The 25,179-nt window shown below is 39.6% G+C and overlaps 2 long non-coding RNA genes across 3 annotated transcripts; one reads left to right on the forward strand and one right to left on the reverse strand.

The window, feature by feature from the left end:
• LOC117676858 (uncharacterized) lies at positions 1 to 17,216 on the forward strand. Of its 2 annotated transcripts, none has more exons than XR_004594529.2 (5): positions 1 to 23; positions 2,667 to 2,734; positions 4,830 to 4,901; positions 6,568 to 6,743; positions 17,121 to 17,216. It is a non-coding gene; the product is annotated as an uncharacterized LOC117676858 (long non-coding RNA). The 2 variants fall into 2 exon arrangements; XR_004594530.1 differs by lacking the exon at positions 17,121 to 17,216 and adding an exon at positions 12,967 to 13,027.
• On the reverse strand, positions 11,403 to 25,116 carry LOC117676857 (uncharacterized). Its single transcript, XR_004594527.3, has 5 exons — positions 23,095 to 25,116; positions 22,685 to 22,837; positions 17,210 to 17,396; positions 12,934 to 13,078; positions 11,403 to 12,367 (listed from the first exon to the last, which is right to left on the reverse strand). It is a non-coding gene; the product is annotated as an uncharacterized LOC117676857 (long non-coding RNA).
• Between the last annotated feature and the right edge of the window lie 63 nt (positions 25,117 to 25,179).

The raw sequence follows: 25,179 nt of genomic DNA on the forward strand, positions 1-25,179 counted from the left end.
ATGTCTGACACCATAGAAATCAGGTCTGAAATACCAGCTAATAGGGAGCAGTAAAAAAAAATTAGGACCATCACCCTTCTGTTCCTAGGGAATGGCTGAGTGACAGGAATAAGAGGCACTATTAGTTCCGATAAGTGGGATTGAACCAGGGCCAAGAAAATAATTTGAAAAACAGTCCTAGAGAAACCTCTCGCTAGTTCACATGGAAATAAAATGAGGGAGGGGAAAACACATTCAAACTTGCAAGAGTCTGTTACTATAACTTTACAATAACAGTAGCACTGACCTACATGACACTAGTTTCTTAGTCTAATCTACCTTGCAAGGTTTACATGGGCCCTTAAGAAGAAGAAATCTGTTGGTTGCTTTAATTTCTTGTTTCAAAAGCTTTGCACAAGATGGATGGGCTGCTTTAATTATCCAGGCCCACCACCTTCATTTCATTCAGAGAGAGCCGGTTTGATATAGTAATAAAGGTGCTGGTCTAGAAAGCAGGAGACCATGAGTTCTAGTCCCACGTTAGGCATGAAAGCCATTGGGTAATTTTGAGGCAGTCACTCTCTCAGCGCAACTCACCTCACCGATTTGTTGTTGTGGAAAAAAGAGGAGGAGGAAAGAGTATTAGGTATGTTTACCACCTTGAATTACTTACATAAGTAATAAAAACAGGATAAAAATATCTAATAAATAAATATATTTCCAAGAGCATTGCGGTCTATGAACTGGAATTCTACAGAGGAAAAGAGAAGAGAAAGGAAAGGAAAATGAAGAAAAGGCTTATTACAACTGCTGCTCCCAATTTACACAATAAGCAGGGGTGAAACAGGGACTTGGGGTGAGTGGGGGGATTCACTTAAGTTCCCTCTAAAGCAATGCAGAGCAATATCAGACAAAGCAACAATTGACAAGCAGTAGAGAAAAAGGCAATGGTGATATGCGTTACCCAACATTGTACAACCAATTGTTTGAAAGTTTTACTTCCTGAAAAACTTTTGGTGATTATGATAAACCCCTTCAAACAGAACACAAATAGAATTTCAGAATGACTGTACCACATAGGAATCTTGAGAAATGTAAAATTAACTTTTAATGGCTATAATATATTTAATCTCATAATGATGCAAGAGATCAACAGAGCCAAAAATGTTTCGTTGCTGATTTTCATTTGTACTCAGTGTCCGATGTGTCTTACTTCAGTGTCCAACAATAGTTATCCTGCAATGATGGATTCCAGTTGCTCTGATGCCAATTTTCCATTGTGACAATGTCCTGGTGAAAACTTTCATCATGTTCATCACTGACTGTGTCTAGATTTTCAGGAAGGAAATCCAAGTGTAATTGCCGAAAATAACTCTTCAGGGATATGTTGCACTTCATGGTCTTGAATGCTGTGAGTAGTTTGTCAGCCAGCTGCATATAGTTTGGAGCTTCGTGGTTGCCAAGAAAATTCTCAACCATGTCTTTGAATGCTTTCCATTCTTCTCTGGCCCCTCTAACAGATCTTCAAACTGCTTGTTATTGATGATGTATCTGATCTGTGGACCAACACAAATGCCTTCCTTAATGTTGGCATGAGTTATTCTTGTAAACATCGGTCTCAAATAATGAAAATCATCACCATCCTTGTTCATCGCTTTCACAAACATTTTCATCAGTCATCATTTTTCACCACTTTCATGTGAAGTGGACGCAAAAGTATCTTTCTTAGGTCAACAAGTGATTTGTGTACCATTTTGCTGTCCTTGAACCAAATTCTTTCAGAATGGTCATTTCTTTTTAATGTAATTATATTCTCTTGCATATGTTGTCCATTTGCACATATAACAATAGTACTGGGTATATCAGAGCCACATTCCAAGCAACACAACTACTACTTTTAGATTTGCACAAATGTTCCAGTTGTACTTTGTGTACTGGATGTGCTCCAGCAACAGTTTCATGTTTTCATATGTTTCTTTCATATGTGCAGCATAGCCAACAGGTATCTAATGGTTTGCATTGCCATTGTGTAGAAACAGAAGATTTCTACAAAATGTGATAGGTTATTAGCATCCAAAAATCTATAAAACACTTCCAAAAGTGTTCAGGAAGCAAAATCTTTGTTGTCCAAAGCATATGCCTAATGTGATGCTGTTTTTAGACGTTATATCTTTTTCTTCCAAAAAGTAATTTGCATTTTTTTTCAACATATCCTCCTCCTCTTGCTTTTTAATTGAAATAGCCACAGCACACTCATTAAGACAGCCATTACTACTTTTGCTTTGTATTTTCTTTTAATTTAAATTGGAGGACAATTGGGAGATGTATGATAGTTTTAGTTGAATCACTTTTCTTACTGGAAAAAATGCCCTCCCTCAAAAATCACTCATGGGCAGGATGTTCACCTCCACAAGGTGTAATAAGTCATTGCCACCTGTCTAAGGATCTGGATGTTCTTTTGGCTTTGAAATCCCTTAATTTCACTTGAAAGGGCCAATATTACTATACGTGGGAATATAAATGCAACTTTTGATATATTTATGGGAAGTTTTAAAAAGCTCTGAAGGGGATTTTGAAGCTGACCTGAGTACTTCGATTTTCATTTAAGTGGAGACTTTAATGAAGTGAAGTAAGAGCAAGAACTGTGTATTTAATCCAACCATTTCTTCCTCCTTATTTTTAACCAGCACATAAAGTGAAACAAGTCGAGGGAAATGGGATTCCAGTGAATTGATGTACAGAACTGATGATGCAGGTTAGTTTAGATAGTTCGCCACTTACAATCATTCATTTAGCAACTGTTTGGAGTTACAACAGCATTGAAAAAAGTCATTTACAACCAGTCCTCGTATTTCTGACCATCATAGCCTCCCCACAGTTGCGGGATCAAAATTAGGATGTTTGGCAACTGGTAAGGATTTATGACAATTGCAGTTGACCAGGGACATTTGATCCCCATTTGCAACCTTCCCAGTTGGCTTTTGACAAGCAAAGTCACTGGAAGAGGTCGGATTCATTTAATGAGCGCATGATTCACTTAACAACTGTAGGTAATTGCTTAATAGCCGTGGCAAAAAATGGTATTAAAATCAGGAACGATTCACTTAACGACCATCTTGCTTAGCAATGGAAATTTCTGCTTCCAATTGGGGTCATTCATTGAGGATTCATTGCTGCTTCCTTATGGAGGAATTTGCATTCATCGATCATACTGAGGAAGCAGACGTCCGGGTGTAGCCGTAGATTCAAGCGTTGAGGGCCAAGAGTGTGAATTTCAAGTCTAGATGGAGCCTTTGTGCTGCCAAAATTAAGTCCTGGGATCTTGCTCAATGATTTATTTTCATTTCGTTTTGAAGAAGAGCTTCCCCTATAGCAACAGTGACTTAGCAGCTTTTTCAAACATATTTTATTCTGGGATTAATGAACATGGTGGCATTGTAGCATTGGATCACTTTCTGGCCTTAGGGGAAAGCTGGGGAGCCAGGCTTCATACCTGCAAATCAGTAACTAATGAATGAATTCCCATCCTCAAGAGTTCCTTGAAGAGAATGCAGCATCTCAGGAATTGGGCACCCACGTCATTCTTTGAGTTTTTGACATATTGCTCTTCGGCAAACGGGCAATCAGTTTAGTTCAGAATCTGAGAAGATTAAAAATAAGACTCCTTGTTCTGATGCAGATACAGAAATCCAAATGACCTTTAGATCAGTGGTCATCAACTGGTGGTCCATGGACCACTGGTGGTCCGCAAGGAAATTTTGGTGGTCCGCAGAAAAATTATTTGCATTTTTTATATTGCACTAAATCAGGGGTCCTCAAACTACGGCCCCTGGGATGGATATGTGCAATGAATATTTGTGTTGCTGCAGAGAGTCTGCACAAAAAGGGTCTTTTTGTGTGGGTCGGAGGGGAGCAGAAATTCTGACTTGGGGTTTGCTTCAGCCTCCTGGTGTGGGGCTTTGGCCGAAGGCTGGAGGGAAGCACCGCTGGTGGTGAAGAGCCGCAGGGCCTTGTTCCAGTGGGACTGCATCATGGCCTGGAACTGGCTGACCATCTCAGCCCGCTGAGCCTCCAGGCGCCGGTACCTGGCCTTGCACTCCCACAGGTCTTCCCTCTGCTTTGAAAACCTATGCTCATAGTCCTCAGTGAGCTGCTTCTGCTGAGCCTCCTTCTCGGTCAGATCCAATTTGAACTGAGCTGTTTTGCCAACTCTTTCTCATGGTGGCTGCTTAGCTCCAACATCTGCTTCCTTTTGGGGCCCTAAGGAGCCCGGGCAGGCAGGAGAGGAATGGGTGGGAGGGGAGGGACGAGTAGAGGCTGGCAAGGCGCCCCTTGATGTGAGTGACATTAAGATGGCCACGCCCACCCAGTCACATGACCACCCAGCCAGTCATTAGACAGATCATATTAGTGGTCCACTGAATTTAAAATTATGAATTTAGTGGTCCCTGAGGTCTGAAAGGTTGGTGACCCCTGCTTTAGATGGTCATCTAGAAATACAGTAAACAAAACTCTTTCTTTTGGCTGCCACCTGGTGGTTGCCTGGATAGTTGCAGCTGAGCTCTGCTATCCGGAATGGAAAGAAGAATGAGGAGGCTTGTATAATGACTGTGACTTGGCTGGCATGAGGGATTAGCCTGAAATCAACACGGCATGTGCTGACATACTCTAGTTAGATGTAATTGCCTCGTCTGCTGTAAGGAGATTACAAAAATTCCTGTCAAATGAAGGCCTGGGAGCTTAAGGAGCTCGAGTTCAGTGCCATGTTCTAGACAAAATGCAAGCTTATTAATAGTTGGCTAAAGAGCATCTTTTTTTTTCTGTTTAAAGTGTCTACACGTTTATTTCAGAACCAGTCTAAACAAATGATTGAGGGAAGGCAGTAAGTCCCTGTTTGGCATCCAGGGTTAAAAGCATACTAGGTAAGTGTGATTAGGGACCTACAGCATTTGGAATGCAGATTCCCAGAAACTTTTGATGCTGGCCATGCTGTTCATGCCAATTGGAGTCATAACTTGTGGGTACCAGATTTACAACCCCCCCCTTACCTCCAAGTCTCGGGGAAATGTTTTTGTTGATATGCAATGCATTAATTTGAGAGCAGCACACTAAATTTGTAGTGTGCCATCTACAAATGGTGACAGAGCCCATATAAGAGGGGCACCCCCCCCTTTCTAATAAAAATAAGAAGTATGGAAAATTGATGTGGCAATATTAGGGGATAGTATAAGTATAATTGGAGAAGATTACAAAATACCATGATCTGAACATCAAAGGTGAAAGTATTGGCCCATTGGGTTTCATACCAAAAAGACTTCTATGCATCTGTGCTAAATCTGTTTTCCATGGCTTTTAAGTGGAGACCTTACTTTTGCTTCAATCTTCAATTACCAATTTGCCTTTGTAGGGGGAAAAAAATATTTATGGATGTTCATTCTGCCATGGGGCTATTTGCTGCCACAAACTTGCCCAGTAGAGGGCAGTAGCAGCCTTTGTAGGAGCAGATAGTAACCTTGCTAAGGTGGCATTCTGCATCTTCCTCCTACTTAGCTGTGTGATCCGTATCTCCATGGAGAGGAAATCAGTCACTTTCTAAGTTTAGATTTCCCCCTGCTTAGTATTCCCTGCATGCCTTGTAGTGAAGGCACTGAGAATTGCCAAAAAAAAAAAAAAAAATTGTGGATGCTTCTCTCAAAGGCCTCAGGAGACTCCTATCAAGCTAAAGGTGAGGATGGTTATTCAACAAACTCCAGAAAGTCCCACATCAGTTGTGACACCCCTTCTGCAATTGAGAAGTGCATTTATCCAGGTCCTTCAAATATAATTCATTCATATATATTTTTTTTTTTTAAAAAAAGCTGTCTTCAGCAGGTGAAAGCCCAAGCATGTGCTCCAGGTAGAAAATTCAGAACACCAGCAGGAAACTCAGTCTTTCCAGAGGTTTTACTAGATACTTTCCTTTTTTTTTTTTTTTTTGTCTTTCATTCAGTCATGCCCAATTCTTGGACACTGCCTGAAGAAGTCCCTGCAATTTGCTTAGTAACGTTTCTCAAAAATGCCATTGCTTCCTTCCTAGAGCTGAGAGAAAATGACTGTCCCAGTCACCTAGCTGGCTTTTTGCCTAAGGCAGGCCTAAAACTCACTCTCTAGCCTGATGCTTTAACCCACTACACCAAACTGGTTCTTGATTCTTAGATGCTTTCAAAAATATTCTTTCATTCACATCTATGGGAAGGATATTTTTAGCCACTGCTGGGGACCCATTTATGTCTATTGAATTTGAAGATACAGTTTGCTGATGGAGATACATTCTTGATTATCGTTAGTATAATACCATTTTCAATATCGACCATGTTGTGTCCTTATATGGGCATCCGCCGGTGGTTGGCTAATTCACCCGCGGGAAGTTTAAATGAATGTCATTGGCCGGCTGACTTGCCGGAGCTGCATATAAGGAGGGCTCGGCAGCTTAGCAGCCAGTTCCGCATGAGCTGAATAAAGTACTGAACGGACCTCTGCTGAGTCGCGTCTTCTTTTCCCTGCGCCAATCTAACAGACCACAAGGTTGTTTTTTTCTTTTTATATTAGGATGGAGTTCGGTTGACTGAGTGGAGCTGAACATTTATTGGCCGGATGCTCTTCCTGACACCTACACAAAGTTTGCAGCAGATATTTACTCTTCGCCCTAATAGAGTAACATCTCTCACTGCCTGGGATTGAACTCTCAACCTCCTGAGTGTGCCACCCCACCGTTCAACTACCAGGTGTGTATCTTAACTGTTTGAAATTTGTGAGATATAATAGTATATATATAGGAAGATTAAAAGAAAAAAAAAATCCCAGAAACCATTATCATCTTATTAGCAAGATACATAGACATACTTATTCATTAAAGGAGACAAGATCATTGCATTTAAGAAATACAAGAGGCCACCTGATTGGGCTTTGGTACCCCAAAAAAATCACATCTTAAATTATTTTTAAAAGAGAAAAAATCCCAATAAATGTGTTTATGTGGGATCTAGGTTTGAAGGTAGATATGGGACAGAGGTGGGTTTCAGCAGGTTCTGACCAGTTCTGGAGAACCGGTAGCGGAAATTTTGCGTAGTTTGGAGAACCGGTAGTAAAAATTCTGACTGGCCCCACCCCCATCTATTCTCTGCCTCCTGAGTCCTAGCTGATCAGGAAGAAATGGGGATTTTGCAGTAACCTTCCCCTGGCACGCCCACCAAGCCATGCCATGCCCACCAAGCCACATTCACAGAACCGGTAGTAAAAAAAAAATGAAACCCACCACTGATATGGGATATATATCAAACCTAGATCCCACATAAACAAATTTGCAGTTTTAACATTCTAAGTGTCCAAATATAGTTTGATTTCCAAAAAGAGATTGGAGCTGCCATTACATTTGAAATAAGCAGTTCCAAGACAGGCAGAGGTGTCTGACAAAAAAGTATTTTAAATTTTATAGTGATTTGTGCAACAGTGTTCTTTGTACACTCATCTTTCTGTGGGGGCCTGCAGCCCTTCCTCAGAAAACATGGACACTCCTAGAGGAAAAACAGTAAGGAAATTTAAAACACCATTCCAAGAAATTGAAAACAAAAATTCAGAATCATTCTTCAGAATGCACTAACTTTCTTTCAAGGTAGAAAAAGAACATTTACATATTAGAGGGCAGATTTTGGTCCAATCTGCATGTGTATTATTATTAATATTTACAGGCCATCAATCCCAAGCATTTAGAGTAGTCTTCAGTTCGCACGCATGACTGAATCTCATTTCTCTCCAATGTAAGATAATCACCACCATCACAAGTTTCAGATGGAATAAATGGATATTTTATACCTGGCCAATAGTCTAGCCTGCATAGCAGTTAATCAATCCAAAGTTACAAGGGTCAGTAGCTAGTTAAATGCGATGGTTGGATTTGCAGCTCCTCATTAAAGCAGTAGGCAAAAATTTTCATAGCTAAGCCAACACTATAGCCTTGCCTGAAAACCATAGTCCTATTTTGGGATGGTATAAAAGTACTATATAGAGCAGTATTTTCTGAATGTCTAAGAACTGAAGAAGGTGGCATATATTTTTTCCTACAATTATCTTGAGAGTTCATCTTTTAAAAACTGTGTTGACATGATGGCTTGAGAATTCCTTTTTTTTTTTTTTTGGATGCTACCAGCCAGATCATGGCAGAAAACTGTACTTCCTATTTAAAGGATTGTACTTTGCATCCAGTTTTGATCACCACATTACAAAAAAGATGTTGAGACTTTGGGAAAAGTGCAGAGAAGAGCAACTAAGATAATTAAAGACCTGGAGTCTAAAACATATGAAGAACATTTGCAGGATTTGGGTTTAGCTAGTCTAGAGAAAAGAAGGACTAGGAGGGACATGGTAGCAGTATTCCAGTATTTGAGGGGTTGCCACAAGGAAGAGGGGGTCTACTTATTTTCCAAAGGACAGGGCAAGAAGGAAGAGACTGGACAGCCATTTGTCTGAAATGGTATAGGGCAGGGGTATCAAACTGGCGGTCCATGGGCCAGATGCATCATGCGCAGGCCACGCCCACTCCAGCTTCGCGAATGGGGAAAACATCACAAAAGACACATTGTGATGGCAATGTGACACTGCAAGTTTGACACCGGTGGTATAGGGTTTCCTGTTTGAGCAGGGGGTTGGACTAAAAGACCCCGAAGGTCCCTTCCAGATTCTATTCCAGTCTATTCTATTCTAGTCTACTCTAGACTAGTCTAGTCTAGTCTAGTCTAGTCTAGACATTCCATCCCTACCCCTACCCTTACCCCTATGCTAGGCTATGCTACACTATGCAATGCATTTTGGCCTTTGATTGGAAGAAGCTTCAAAAAAATGGGCCTTCTAGGGTCCTGCATACAACAAAAGACCTGTGGCTTGCTCAGCCCCTAATTCAGCAGAAGACTGCCCCTCCCTGCTACAATTTGATATTCTTTTTAAGTGGAAATGCACCTTGTGAGTGAAGCCCCACACCCTTTATATCTGGCATGCAATGTTGACACTCATACAAAAGGAATAGGATTTTCATTGTATATAGTCACCATCACTATTGTCACCTTCCAGAACTTGTATGTATACACATTGTTGTGTTTAGGTTATAACTAAGTTGAATATAACAGGACATATTATTTATTATAGGTACTCCTCTACTTACAACTACAATTGAGCCCAAAATTTCTGTTGCTAAGTGAGACAGTTGTTAAGTGGGCTTTGCTCCATTTTATGACCTTTCTTGCCTCAGTTGTTAAGTTAACCACTGCACTTGTTAAATTAGTAACACGGTTGTTAAGTGAATCTGGCTTCCCCATTGACTTTGCTGGTCTGAAGGTTGCAAAAGGTGATCACATGACCCTGAGACACAGCAACCATCATAAATACGAGTCAGTTGCCAAGCGTCCAAATTTTGATCATGTGGCCATGTGGATATTACAACAGTTGTAAGTGTGAAAAACGATTATTAGTAAATTTTTCCAGTGCAATTTAACTTTGAATAGTGACTAAATAAAAGGCTGTAAGTCGAGGACTACCCTGTATTGGGGGGGGGGGAATAATGCAGAAAAGGGGGAATTGGTCTGTCATATGCCCCTTACCAGGCCATTTATGACAGCGACTTCACAAAGGGAAGGGAATGCCTAGAAATGGTCAAATGATTAACCACCACGTGTTTTCAATCATGGGATTTATACTTGTGAATGGGAATCTATTTTGCCTCCAAAGAACATCTAATGTAGTGTTTTAGGCTATAATTATAATTAATTTAGCATGCCTGTGATCTTGTACGGTAAGTTCTTTTGGGCTGTCTGCATATAGAGTAATTCTTGCAGACTCACTCACTCTATTCCAAAGAATTCAGTGAAACAAGCAGCAGGAAACCTGCTCTTGAGTGTGTGTGAGAGACGGGGTGGGGGGAGGGAGAGAGAGAGAGGTTAATAGAAATAACTCATCATCAAGGCTTGGCATTTTATCAATTAATCCAGAATGGATAACAAAATCTGTTCCAGGAGGTAAAGTAGATTCTCCCCTCCTGTTTATTTGCTACAGTGTGATTTTTTATTAATTGGTGTAAAAAAACTCAGAGGCTTGAAACACTTGAGAAACTAGTTCTGAGCAGAGTGGGAAGAGAGGTTCTCACTCACTCCCCATGGGCTAGGTGGGTGACTGGCCTTAAAAATACCCAATACCCATCTCAGCACATCCCAGGACAAGGTCTGAAGATGAATGAGATCACAAGCTTGCTGTGAAGGATCCATCCCTTCAGGGCTTGGACAGAAATCAGCCTGGGAATATTATCTTGACTTCCTTGATCACAAAGGTGAACTGGTTGTCCACTACTCTGAGCTATGGAATGATTTGAATGGTTTTCCTTTCATATGTTATATGAAACTAGCAATTATCATTTATTATTTGGTGTGGTTAAGCATGAACCCAGCCAATTTTGGCTTGGTTAACAAAACCACAATTAAAACAATCATAGCTGTGTTGTGTGAACCCAGTTAGTATGCAACCTACTATTGCTGATTTGTATTTATAACATGTTAAGTGACAGGAAATTAATGCTATTGTCTAGTTGTTGAACCACTGGATGTCTTAAGCCATAGGTGTCAAACTCCCAGTGTCACGTTGCCGTCATGTGGCATATTGCGACATTTTCCCTTTTGCGGAGCTGAGGTGGGCATGGCCTGTGTGTGACACATCTGGCCCATGGGCTGCCAGTTTGACACCCCTGTATAAGTATTTAGAATCTGCTTCTATAAAGATGGACTAGTATGTAGTGCCTCTATAGCCAAAGCTAGATTTGAGGCTTCCAAATTCCAAAGGTTTAGGATTAGGCTGCCCATAATGTTCTGCTATCAGGAAACCTACAAATTGTCTCTTTGTTCTCCAAATTAAAAGTAGTCCAGGGTTTTAAAAAATGTTTGATTAAAGAAAGAGATGGGAACTCTGGGATCCCATCCCCCCCCCCAGTTTTCATTCACAGACTATGCCTCTTCTTCTGTCTGAAAAAGAGCAAACACAAGAGCAGTAATTCAGATCCAATTTCAACTCAGATCCAGCTCTAGCAATGCAATTCTAATGGGTACCTGGAGTCCCATTAAGGTTTAATAAGGCTTATTTCCAAGCAGGTGAAGATCTCATTGTAATCCTAGTTGCCCAGTTGAGTGAAGAGATATAGCATTCATGAACAGATAACATTCATGCACATGCATTCAATTATATTCCTAGAATGATTTTCAAGATTTTTGTTTAGGTTATTTTAGAAGCACCCTTTTTTAAAAAATTGCATATTAAATAAAAATGCAACCTTGCAAAGAAATTTATAAGGAAGCATAAAAAATTAAACTTGGCCTCCTCTTCCTAACTTAATGAATCCAACTGTGCATATATAAATAGTAACAAAATTTTATTCCCATTTCACCTTATGCTTCCAGCTAAATTTGACACAGATTTCAGGAAAGACATAGTTCAGTTTATTACAGATCATTTGCTCCAGATTCTTCTCCGTGCACCCTGATGTCTATGTTTCTGTGAATTTTGAAAAGCAATTAATAGTTAAAAATTGTCCAACTTACATTTTTGTAGTAATTAACTGATTATAGTTTGAGAACACAGTGCATTCTTTGGTGGATTATGAGAAGTAGGTGATGTTATAATCGTTTAAGAGATTTATATAAGAAAGGGATTTTTCTTATATTGGAAATATATCAGAAATGAGGAAACATAGATTGGAATGTATGTGCAAGAATATGCAATCATATCAATTGACAGATGAATTGTACCAGCTCAATCAAAATGGATTCAGCTGCCACAATTGACCTGTCAATTGATTATATGCCGTCAAGTCCGTGTCAACTTTTAACAACCACATAGATTTTCTCCATGATGATCTGTCCCTAACTTGGTTCTTCAGATTTTCCAACAGTGCATCACTGCCATTGTAACCAATTCTACCTTGTTGCTTCTCTTCTCTTTCTTTCTACCTTTTGAGCCTTCTCCAGAAAGCTAGGCCTTTGCATAATGTATTTGAAGTAAGATAATTTGTACTTTGAACAGGAACTCTTGAGTTTTGCTTGATGAGCCATTTATTTTATTACTCTCCATGGTATTCTCATGGGTCTTCTCCAAAATCAAAGTTCAAAAGTATCAATATTTTTCCTGTCCTGCTTCTTCAGAGTCCAACTTTCAATTCCATAGTGTGGAATGTTAGGATCACTCAACTCTAATCTTTTTGTAGGTACAGTCATATCACAGCATCTGAAAATGTTTTCTGTGGCTTTCATGGCTGCTGTCCAAAATGCTGATCCGCTACATATTTCTAGACTGCTTGTTCCTTTACAAGGAATGGTTGATCCTAAAAGGCAAAAGTTCTCCATTATTTCAGTATCTTCATTGTCAATTCTAAGGTTGATTGTTCTAGCTATCGGTCTTCTTTATATTATATTAAATTTTAGTCCTTTTTTTTTCATTGTTAGACTTAGACTTGGCACAACTTTATTGTCACTTTGAATGCACACTAATTGGCATACATTAAAATAAAATTTCGTTGCATACAGCTCTCAAAGGGTCTCCACTCCAGTATACACTACATAAATGTGACAAAATAAATAAATAAATACAAAATAATGCATATACCCGCATTGTGCTCTTAGACTTTTAGTACTAGGGCTTGTAGACCCTTTGTATTTTCAGTTATCAAAGTAGTGTCATCAGCACAGTGCAGATTATTGATATTTCTTTCTTCATAGCTGAGGTGATTTCCCTCAGACCCTCCTTCCCTCTCATTATAATATCCTTCCTTCCTTCCTTCCTTCCTTCCTTCCTTCCTTCCTTCCTTCCTTCAATGTTTGGTTTACTGCAAAAGAACAATTAAATATGGGACAGAATAATTTTTCTCAAAGGTAATATCTGAATGTGTACCTCAGTTCTGTTCCCTGTTGCTGTTTGTCTCAGTAGCTTACATTCCATCGCTGACATTTGCATGGACACATGTGCAATAGGTTATATCTTTCCTTTGCTGTTGAAGATGGTCCAATGGAAATTTTATTGATCTTCTGTATGCCATCTGGATAAGAAAAGATACAGAGGTAAATTCCAAATGCTACATATTACATATAGTTTTTGGATACTTAGATCAGAAATACTCAGATCTGGATGGAATTGCCCAATGCAATAAGCCACTTAATTGCACATTGCAGCTTGTACAGAGAGAGAATCCATGCTAAATGAACCTTGTAATTCAACTAACCCTAATGCTTATACCAGCCATTCAATGATTTTGGACAGAAATATTAATAAGGTTTCCCCACAGCTTCGGGCTATGGGGTCATTGTCCATAAAAGGTCACATCACTCAGCATAGCATAATCATGAGTCAGCACACAGGACCTGTACCAGACCTAATGCTAAATATGCAGAAGCTGAACTACAGAAATGACTGAACTACAATTCCCAGAATCCCTCACATTGGTCATGCTGAGAGTCTGCTCAGAATTGCAGTTTAATAATATCTGGAAAAATACTGTTCACACTTGTTCTAACTTTCAGTCTTCTTATGAACTCTTGTATTTGCATTAAATGTCACATTTAATTAAGCCTCAACCATCTTCCTATTTACCTTTTACCTTTTACTATTCACATTAATCATGAACAACCCGATAATTTAGCTAATGCCTGTGACTGCTTTTCAAGTGATATTTTGGAAAATGAGTCTGAACTACTGATCTGACCTTGACTTGAAAGCTGTTTGGCCAGGTGCCAAGGCACAAATAAATGCTCAGTGTGTCAAGTATTTCTTCGGGCAACCGTCAGCCTGAGAAAAAGCACATGATGTGCTTCTACCCAGATTGTATATGTTTTTTTTTTTCCTATTCTTAAGTAGGTAGCATTTTGCATTCAGCAAGAGGAAAGTACAAGCAAAATCATTTTAAAAATAAAACCTGCCAGAATATTTGCAGATTTCACTGTTCTGCAAGATCTAAATCAACCTTCCCTGGCCCATTGTCTTCTGAATGTGATTAAACTGTAATACACATTCAGAAGTTTTTATCCTTATCTTTTTCCTTAATTCTCTTTCATAATAAATAAAATTATAGTTTTATATTGATTCTTTTGTTACACATGCATGAAAAAAGACTTCTCTTTAAAGAAGATATTTGAAAGAAATAGAGTTTTTTTTTCTGAACAGAAGCCCGTGACTTCCATTATCATTCTTTTTTTGCCTTCAAAATGTCCTAGTCGCTCTTTCTGAATTGTCTTGTTTCTATCTATCCATTCATGTCTCTTAAATAAGGACTTTCCCATGGATAGATCACATTCATTCACAAAACTGTACAATTTTATCCAGAAATCTTATCTATTTTTTCCAATGGACCAAAGCATACAACTGTTAGCAAGCTATAGCTAGCCAATGCCACATGCTCCCAAACAATCTAGATCAGGGCTAGTGTCAAACTCGATTTCATTGAGGGCCACATCAGGGCTGTGTTTGACCTTGGGGAGCTGGTGTGGGCGTCGCCATGGTGGGCGTGGCCAGCTTGACATTACTCCTCTCGGGGGTGCCTGTGGTGGCCCAAGCACTCTGCCAGTGAAAATGGGCTCCCGAGCTCCGTTTTGGCTGCGATGGCCTTCTGCAACCCTCTGCCAGTGAAAACGGAGCTTGGGAGTGCCACCTGCAGACCTCGCAAGTTCTGTTTTCGGCTGCGACAGCCTCCTGAAACCCTCTGCCAGCGAAAACGGAGCTCGTGGGGATCACATGCAGCCTTTCCGAGCTCCGTTTTTCCTGGCAGAGGCACTGCAAGCTGGTCCTTCACTGTTTCCAGGGCGGCCCCGCAGGCCAGATCTAAGTGCCCCATGGGCTGGATTTGGCCCTTGAGTTTGACACCCCTGATCTACATGACATCAATTCATATTTTCTGACATATATTTTAGACCATTCATTCATAGTGAATCCTATCTTTTCACTTCCCTGATTAGATTAACTCTACAAGAATTGGCCACCTACATCACATCTGCTATATCATTCCCTTTTTTTTTAGTTACATAGGCATATTTTATATATTCATATATGGCAGGGTTCCAAGGAACACCCCCCAACGAAATAAAGCTCTGAGGCCTGAGGTTCCTCAAAGTTCCAATTCATTAGAGATGTCATGTTGGCACATCTGGGAAAACCTGAATCTGAAAGCTTCCAGGTTTTCCACACCCAGCTGACAGTTCACAGCCCTGCCCCACACCCTCAACTTCATCACATTGTCCAATCAACTCTTCACACTCAACTGGATACAATTTTCAGGCAGTCTCCATCAGACACAGGCAAAAGTCCTTGAATACGGAATGTTGTTATGACTAACTTTCTACCGCTCCAACAACAACCCCCTCCCAACTTCCCCAGCTAAAATATGTGGCAGTTAAGAAGCAAAAAAGAAAATTGTCTTCCAAAACTGACAATATACACATATACACATATACACACACACACAGCATATACACTATACACACACACAGAGGCACACATGCATATACTTATATATTTGTTATTTCACACACTTTTACCATTTAATTCTCTCATATTCTAAGTAGTAATCTTCTCTCTGCTGTACTGTAGTTATCACCAGATGGGTTTGTAGGTACTGATTTTCACTGCCCAACAAATATTTGATCAATCAATCAAAACTTTTCCATACATAAGTTTTAGTAACATGGAGAAGATGTAAACTAGGCTACCTTTAGATGGCTGGGTAATGCTACTTATAGGAAAGATCTTGAAATAGTAGTTGATTGCATGGGAATATGAGCGAGCAGTATGATGTACCACAAAAAGCAGCACAGTTTTAGGCAAATTAATACCTGTTCTCTCACTTTCCAAAGTGCAGGACACAAAATAATGAATTTAATTTACAGGAAGGCAGATTCCAATGGAACATTAGGAAAACTTTCTAATGAGCATTTCTCAATGAACTTTGAGGAGTGAGCAGGGGATTAGACTTGATGGCCTTAATGGTCCTTTCCACCACTACAATTTTCTAAAGAAATAATAGAGTTCTTAAAAGTTGTTGACTGAAAATGGCGGGTGTTAAACTCCCTAGCATGGTATACCTTCTCTGACCTGCTCATGAAGCTGATTTTACACAGCACTCGAGCAGCAGCACACCTGATGGAGAAAAATTACAGAACATTTCTTAATTCAGTAACCTGGACACAATACCTTCTGCCGGTACATCCTAGAGCAGTAGATCCTTTCCAGCTTGGTAGACCGGTGAGGGGGACAGAGGGGATGGTTATGTGCGAGTGGCAGGTGCACAGATGAGGGTGTGCAACTCCATTTGTAACCAATGTTGCTTTTTAAAATTGTGGTTTTATCCTGGTTCTGTTTTGCTTTTAATTGTTAGAATCATGTGTATGAGCTGGGTGGCCAGCAGAATAAATAAACACAGAATAAATAAATAGATGCTTTCAACTGATGTGAATAGTAGAATTGAGCATGACAGCTGCCTTGCTTAAAGCTATGGTGTGTCATGTTGCCATTCAAAAGAAATTTGCATGCTGATGATACAAATTACGGCTTGATCAATAGAAACATTCTAAACTCATAGCAATGATACAATGACTGCTGTCAGAAGTTTTATGCCATATGCTTCAACCAGTAGTCCTCAGAATTCATCTTCGTTTTTGTGCATGCATGTTTAAAACCAAAAGAATAAAAACTACAAGACTGAAAAAGAAAAAAAACATCCACCCTTCAATGAGAATAAGAATGAATCAAATATATTTTCTGTCTAAAGTTGTTCAATCAAAAGATGGCAATTATTAAGGTAGGCGCCAAGCAAAGTAACAGTGAATCATAACTTATTTTTCATCAGATGAATTAAAATTCCACCCCATAGCAAACCAAAAATATTACAGACTATGTTGAGAAAAATGTCTTTTTATGTCACGATAGATAGAAGTTGCTGGTAGCTCTGTTGTTTACAATCCAAATATGCACTTGGGTTTTTTCTTCAAATTCCAAGCAATATTTCAGAGCGAGTCATGAATGTTAGATTAAATTTTTGGATCCCAGCTTCTGTTTTCTGTTCTGTGACTTCTGCTGCCTCCATCCCTTCCCAGGTATGCCAAATTCCCGGCCTCCTTATGCTTCACAATCAGATTCATAAAGCTCTACATTAATATTATCAAGAACAATAATGACTGCTTACCTTTATGCCTGCACCAAGGACAATGCAGATACTTTAGCAAAAGAAACCAACAGGGCCATTTACGAAAACATCATTAAGATGACCTTTTGCTGGATACTTAGAACAAATGAGCAGCCTTGCCGAACAAGATAAAGGAGCCATTGGTTGCAGTGTCTTCCCCCCACACACAGAGGAGACACTGAATTTTCTAAAACAATGAAACAACAGCAACTTGAGACAAGGCAGATAATTCTAGGAATGAAATGATCTTGGGAGACAGAAGAGAGAGCTGCAAACCGGACAACCAGCATGTAAAATGTATCTCAGTCCATGGAAAGAAAGGAGGCATGGGAAGCATTTCAAAACCCTGTTCCTAGTTTTCTGGAGAGTAAAAGGAAAGAAGAGGAGAAATACTTTCAATCTTGCAACCTTCTGTTAATATAACCTTAAAATAAATATAGAGTTAGTCCTCGTGGTTGTGTTTTTGTCTGCACTACCTCGAAGGGCTTACACAGAGCCAGCTGTGTTGTTTTGTCATGCGAAGCTGAAAATCCCTCAATCACATCTCTGATACCTTTTATAGATTGCATTGTCTTTAACTTTGGCTAGAATAGATGTGGATATTATTTGTTGCCATAGCATTTATTTTCACCAAAGCAGAATCTGCTATTAGAAGAGTTGAGCTGGAGATTTAAAGCTTTTATCACTCAAAGCTAGTTGTACATTTTCTTGAGACAGGGAAATTTCCCTTGGGGGCAAACCCAGAAAGAATATATTCTTAGATTCGGATCAATGGGCAATCCTTCTTGTACACTACAATAACAACATCGTTCTATGCAATTATACAACCAGCCGCTTTATATGAATCAGCTAGACAGGCAACAGGTGACACTGAATTTTGCCAATTACAAGAAGGTAAGTACAGAATATGACCACCACATGTACAAGTAGTCCTCGACTTACAACCACAATGGAGCCCAAAATTTCTGTTGCTAAGTGAGACACTTGTAAAGTGAATTTTGCCCCATTTTACGACCTTTCTTGCCACAGTTGTTAAGTGAATCATTGCAGTTGTTAAGTTAATAACACTGTTGTTAAGTGAATCTGGTTTCTCCATTAACTTTACTTGTTGGAAAGTCCCAAAAGGTGATCACATGACCCTGGGACACTGCAACTGTTGTAAGTATGAGCCAGTTGCCAAAAATCTGAATTTTGATCATGTGACCATGGAGATGCTGCAATGGTTGTGTGAAAAACAGTCACTTTTTTCAGTGCCATTGTAACTTCAGTCACTAAATAAGTGACTTGTAGTTCGAAGTCTACCTGTATATGACTTTCAACTCTTTGATGAAGATGTGGGCTGAAGTGAGGTGGTTTTGACTGATTAGTTTAAAGAGAAATGAGAGATGAACTAATTTACTAGGACACACCAGATTTAATCCTTAATGTTAATCCAACACCGTGTGTCTATAGATGGAAAAGAACTGGGGCATGCTACAGATAGAAAGGAAGAAACTACTATTTTCTCATCCTACGTGTTTCTTCTTTTTCCACCAGTTCAGCAGAATCTTTGTACTTACACAACTGAGAATCAGTTCAATCAAATGGCTGCTGAAGAGCAATATTAATGCGCATAAGATCTTTATTTTGTAACATTCTGAAAAAAAGATGGCCTGTTTAAATTTTCCTGCTCTGAAACAAACATGATCTTTCTCTTTCTTTCTTTCTTCCTTTCTTCCTTCCTTTCTTCCTTTCTTCCTTCCTTTCTTCTTTCTTTCTTTCTTTCTTTCTTTCTTTCTTTCTTTCTTCCTTCCTTCCTTCCTTCCTTCCTTCCTTCCTTCCTTCCTTCCTTCCTTCTTCCTTCCTTCCTTCCTTCCTTTCTTTCTAATTTCTACACCACTTATTTCACCTGAAGGTGATGTTAGGCAGTTTAGAAACTTTAAAAACAAATAAAAATCATTAGCACATTGCAGTATGTTTTAAAGGTAGTTCAATGTATCTTTGGTTATGTCTTCGTGGAGAGAATAGAAATTCCAGGTCATAAGCTATTATACTGTTCCCTATATAAGGACTCCAGACAAACCCTTATATATCCTGTCTTGAAGAAATTTCCAGGTAGGAAGTGCAATTTCTATTTAATCTACTCTTCTCAGACAAGGTCTTTGGCATTTAGTCATGCTGGCCACATGACCATGGACCACAGGTTGAGAACCACTGCTCTAGTGAAGGAAAGGGAGGAGAGAACACTAAATTTCAAGAGACATATTGAGAGATCAGTGGATGTGGAACTGGTCCTCCTAGAAGGAAGTGTGAAGGAAGTGTGAAAAGAAAAACCAGACTTCTCCCAATATGAGGGAGAAAGGAGAAGAAATAAATATGACTTGATACAAGGAGTAGATGAAATTTCTACTTCCCATATAAAAGATAATTTCTTCTAGCCTTGTATATGGAATTCTTTTGTACTAATTTCACAATTTTTCTATGGTGAATCAACTTTCTAAACTTTCATAACCTGGGAAATAATTTTCTTCTCTGTGGGAGAATAATTTTCTCTGTGGGAGTACCTGCCCTTTGGAACGAGCTCCCCCCGGAGATACGGACAATTCCGGATTTACGTACTTTCCACTGGGCCCTCAAGACTTTTTTATTTCAACAAGCCGGGCTGGCTTAACTTCTCCAATTGTTTAATTTTAATTTTAATTTTAAATGGGGTATTTTAATTGTTGGACCAAATTGTTTAATATATTTTAAATTGCTTTTAAATTTCTGTATTCTATGTTTTTTACCTTTGGCTGTTCACCGCCCTGAGTCCTTCGGGAGAAGGGCGGTATATAAATTTAAATATAAATAAATAAATAAATAAATAAATTTGCCTTGCCTTGCCTTGCCTTGCCTTGCCCTGACAATAACATCTAACAATTTTGTTTGTAAATAGTCTATTCTTCTCTTGTAATGCTATTGACACAAATGAATAGTCCAGGAATTGTGTTGGAAGAATACCATCATGTCTACACTTCAGGCAAAATAACATCAAATGAATGACAGATCAGTGCACTGACTTGTCTTTTTCAGTGTATAGCATGACAATAAACTATAGTAAACAAACTTTTAATTCAAAACCTAGTCAGTTGGTAAACAGAGAATGTATAAACAGCAGAACAGACAAGAAGGTAATAAACCTATCATTTTGCCCAGAATGGGTACTGAATTTTATTTACATCTAAGTTTAACACACATAAGGGATGTGCTGACAGAAACAGGGTAGTTTTTCTTATTGAAGGTGAAATATACTCTGGAAGATGAAAGTTCAGAATTTCAAAGGATATTTAAAATCCTTTCATTGATAAGTACTGTACCTAACACTTTTTGTTAATGACTGCATTACCTCAACTAAAATATATTACTCTTCAGCCAGATATAAGTGTATGATGTAAAGTGTATGTTTGCAATTTTAAAACCCTGAGTTTTTCTAAATGTATTTGAAGCAGTACCTCTTGAAAATCTTTTCCACAATATTTCACTCTTGTCACTTTCCATGCTATATACATTGCCTGATGGGATTTGACTGCTTGTTTGATACCTGCATCAATCTTAATATATTTTCGTAATTTCCTTTGACAAATCTGTTGATGCCATTGATATTTCCTGCATCAATCATTCAAATGAAGTCAAGGTTATTTGGACATTTCCCATGCCTTCACTTATATATTCAGAATATGACCAAATAAGTCTTTTACAACATGTACAGTTTTACTTTTCACTTACCATGCTATAAACTGAGAGCTTTCATTATATCTCTTTTTTTTTTAATTTGATTTATATGCCGCCCTTCTCCGGAGATTCAGGGCGGCTTACAATGCGTTAAGCAATAGCCTTCATACTTTTGTATATTTATACAAAGTCAGCTTATTGCCCCCACAAACTGGGTCCTCATTTAACCTACCTTAGAAAGGATGGAAGGCTGAGTCAAACTTGAGCCTGGTAAGATTCGAACCTGCAGTAATTGCAGGCAGCTGTGTTAATAACAGGGTGCTTTAAACCACTGTACTACCAAGGCCAAGATCTTGCTTTGTAAACACCCAATAGAGTAGTCCATGTAAAATACTTTGCAGCTCATTCATCCATCTTCCTAGTTTTATTTCTGGGTGGGGAACCTGTGGCCAATTAATTCTGTCTAACACAGTGGTGGGTTTCAAATTTTTTTACTACTGGTTCTGTGGGTGTGGCTTGGTGGGCATGGCATGGCTTGGTGGGTGTGGCTTGGTGGGTGTGGCAGGGGAAGGATACTGCAAAATCTCCATTCCCACCCCACTCCAGGGGAAGGATACTCTAAAGTCTCCATTCCCTCCCCAATCCAGGGGAAGGTTACTGCAAAATCCCGATTTCCTCCCGATCAGCTGGGACTTGGGAGGCAGAGAATAGATGGGGGTGGGGCCTGTCAGAATTTTTACTACCAGTTCTCTGAACTACTCAAAATTTCCACTACCAGTTCTCCAGAACTTATCAGAACCTGTTGAAACCCACATCTGGTCTAATGGAATATTCTCTGCCAGCATAGTAAAGGATGTAGATATTAGGGCATTGTTGAGTAGAATTACCTAGCCCTGCCTTTTTCCACCTCAATTCGACCTGCCTTTTTAATGTAAGTATGCCTACAACTACCATAATAGGAATAGGAATAAATCAATTGGGACTCTAACTCATCTGCATCTTCTAATTAAACAATACTGTAAATTCAGCTAAAAGTAATTAGGTCTCTGGAATCCTCCCTTGGCTCTAACCCTACAGTAGCAAAACACCAATCATGTAAATGAATGTGTTAACTGCCCAATTGTAGGTCATTTGCCTGCTTTGGAATTCTTAAAACTAGGCACTGGGAGACAAGATTATTCTTGATAGGTGTTAGACTAAAATAACAATTTAGCTATAGTTCCAAAACCCGAGTTTTAAATTAAAGGATGTAAGTAAGTGTAGGGAAAGTGTGATTTCATGCTTCCATCCCTTTACCACTCCACTTAATTTGGGTATATACAATCACTAAAGCTAACCTTATAAATCACACAAATTATAATGACAAATCACAATTGTTAATTATTATTTTTAAAAACTAAAAAATTTAAAGAGGGCTTATAACTCCATCTTCCTTTAGGTTTTTGCATCCTGACCACATATACTGTGCCTGTAAATAAATACATTTATATTTCAATGTAATGTCCTGGTCTCTGATTTAAATGTACCCTTCAGGGAAAATACTTTCTCCTACTCAACCCAGTTATAAGGAACATGGAATTATATAAATGATACAATTTGAAGAGGCCCAAGGACAGACACAACTATAAATCTCAAGGAAGATTTTGAGAGTGGATATCTTGCAGAGTATAGGGCCAGGCAATTTCTCTTGATGATGTCTACCTGGCTTCAGGTTCAGTAATCTCACCTATCAGTCACTATGACTCTTCTTTGGAAATAAAAAAGTCATTCTCAAATCCAACTTACCTCACTGATTTTATGAGGCATGTCCTCATGATGTCACTTCTGTCTGTTCCTTGGAAATGAGCACAAGTCCCCCAGCTTCTGTTGACTGCTTAAATCTACTATGGGTGCCGGCCTTCACTAGGAACTGCCTCTACAGCCATTCAGACTTGAGCTCTGAAAGAGACAGAAAACCTGGCTTGCATAGAGTGGACCTACCTACCTGTATCTTTTTTGTCTGTTTTGACACAGTCCTATTGAGGGCCCATCCATCCACCCACATACATACACACACACACACACACACACAAACTGAAATGACCTATTAAAGCAATCTGATCTTATCCAAGATTGACAGAGTTATGCATAGCAGAAGCAAAGAAGATTCACCAAGATTTGGTGGCTGCATTCAGCAGTTAAAACATGCAACTTACTGATTTGTTTGCTGTACATCAGGGGTGTTAAACTTGCATCATCACAGCGTTATCACATGACGTATAGCAACTTTCCCCTCCTTCGCTACACCGGGTGTGAGCGTGGCCAGCGTGTGATGCATCCAGCCCATGGGCCGTGAGTTTGACAGTCCTGCTCTACGGGATAAGAAACCTATGAGGAGAAACCATTTTCAGGTGAATAAAAATGCAAAAGACCCCTGGTGGCACAGCAGACTAAAGCACTGTTATTAACATCAGCTGCCTGCAATTACTGCAAGTTCAAATCTCACCAGGCTCAAGGTTGACTCAGCCTTCCATCCTTTCTAAGGTAGGTAAAATGAGGACCCAGATTGTGGGGGCAATAAGCTGACTTTGTTTAAATATGAAGGCTATTGCTTAACGCATTGTAAGCCGCCTTGAGTCTTCGGAGAAGGGCAGCATATAAATCAAATCCCAAAAAAAGATTTGCATCAGCTTTAAGCATTACAGGGATGTCCTCTTTTTTTTCTGTACATACTCCCAACTGACAATGCAAATTGCAGCAAAAAATAGTGGGTCCCAAGACCCCAAAAGGAATTACATGTGTGAATGCAATAAGGACACAATGGTTGATGTGGAAAGACCTCATTTCTTTTCAACTAATAGAGAAATTGATTAGCAGCCTCAAAGCCACATTGCCTTGCCAAGCAAGCTGATTTAGAGCATATGAAGGAGGAGAAGGTGGATGGGAAATATCTTCCTAGACCTAGATCAAAGGGCAGCTAATTGTCTACTTCTTTGGCCTTTAATTGCTTTCTTTCTGCCATGCTCTAATTAATGCTGGTTCTGCTCTTCTGAAGAATTGGAAATTGAAAAATCCAGTGAACTCCCACAACCCCCCACCAGCCTTATCTAATTCAGTTGACATTCTGGTCCCTGGCATATTTGGAAGAGAAGTTAAACCAGGGGTGAAATCCAGCAGGTTCTGACAGGTTCTGGAAAACCGGTAGCGGAAATTTTGAGTAGTTCAGAGAACCGGCAAATACCACCTCTAGCTGGCCCCAGAGTGGGGTGGGAATGGAGATTTTGCAATATCTTTCCTCTGGAGTGGGGAGGGAATGGGGATTTTGCAGTATCCTTCCCCCAGGAGTGGGGAAGGAATGGGGATTTTGCAGTATCCTTCCCCTACCACGCCCACCAAGCCACTCCCACCAAGTCACACCACACCCACCAAGCCAAACCCACAGAGCTGGTCATAAAAAAAATTGGATTTCACCCATGAGTTAAACCAATCACTTTCTACAGGACCGATTCACTTCCAAATTTTCTAGGCCTTGTGATGGCATTCTATCACACAAGCTCCATCTACATGGGCATCTATGTATATGGACAGATGTGGGTTGACAAACTAACCAGCAGTGGGAAGGAATGGTGTGAAATTTCTCTATCCTTTGTTGCATAGTGAGGGGGGGAAATGCAATGAAAGTCCCATACACAAGTCAGAGGTTTTCTCTTCTATCCTCCACTGGCTCTAGATATTGTATATTAAGCTTTGGAAGAAAATATTTATAACAGGATCTAATCTGGGTCAGTTACCGGGACCAGAGGTTTTGTCTTCCGAGCTTTCAAAATTATGCTAGAACCCATCTTCAGGGGGCTTCTCTCTAGCAGAGTGTGTGCTGTTTTGCTAGAGAGAAGTTCCCTTAAGATAGGCTCCAGCATGAGTCTCAAAGCTTGGAAAACAAAACCTCTGGTCCAGGTGACTGACCCAGATTGGTTCCTGCAACATCATCCTGGGACATGTATATTCGCCTTCATTTGTGAGAATACTTATAGCTCAGGATTGAACTGTGTGGTCCTTGGCGCTCTCTGACCTTGGTTGTGTTCTTGTAGACATTTCATTACCAAACTAGGTAACATCATCTGTGCTAATGTTGTTACATAGTTTGGTAATGAAATATGTGCAAGAACAAAGCCAAGCTCAGAGAGCACCAAGGACCTCATTTGTTGAAGGCTATATCACCAGATCTCCTTTTTTCTACTAGACCTGAAGGGAAGCCTTCTTGGGGTATTGGTGAAGTCTGATTTTCTCCTGAGCCATGTGCT

The sequence above is a fragment of the Pantherophis guttatus genome, chromosome 1, assembly GCF_059756535.1.
Source record: "Pantherophis guttatus breed Tessera chromosome 1, ASM5975653v1, whole genome shotgun sequence".
Classification (NCBI taxonomy): domain Eukaryota; kingdom Metazoa; phylum Chordata; class Lepidosauria; order Squamata; family Colubridae; genus Pantherophis; species Pantherophis guttatus.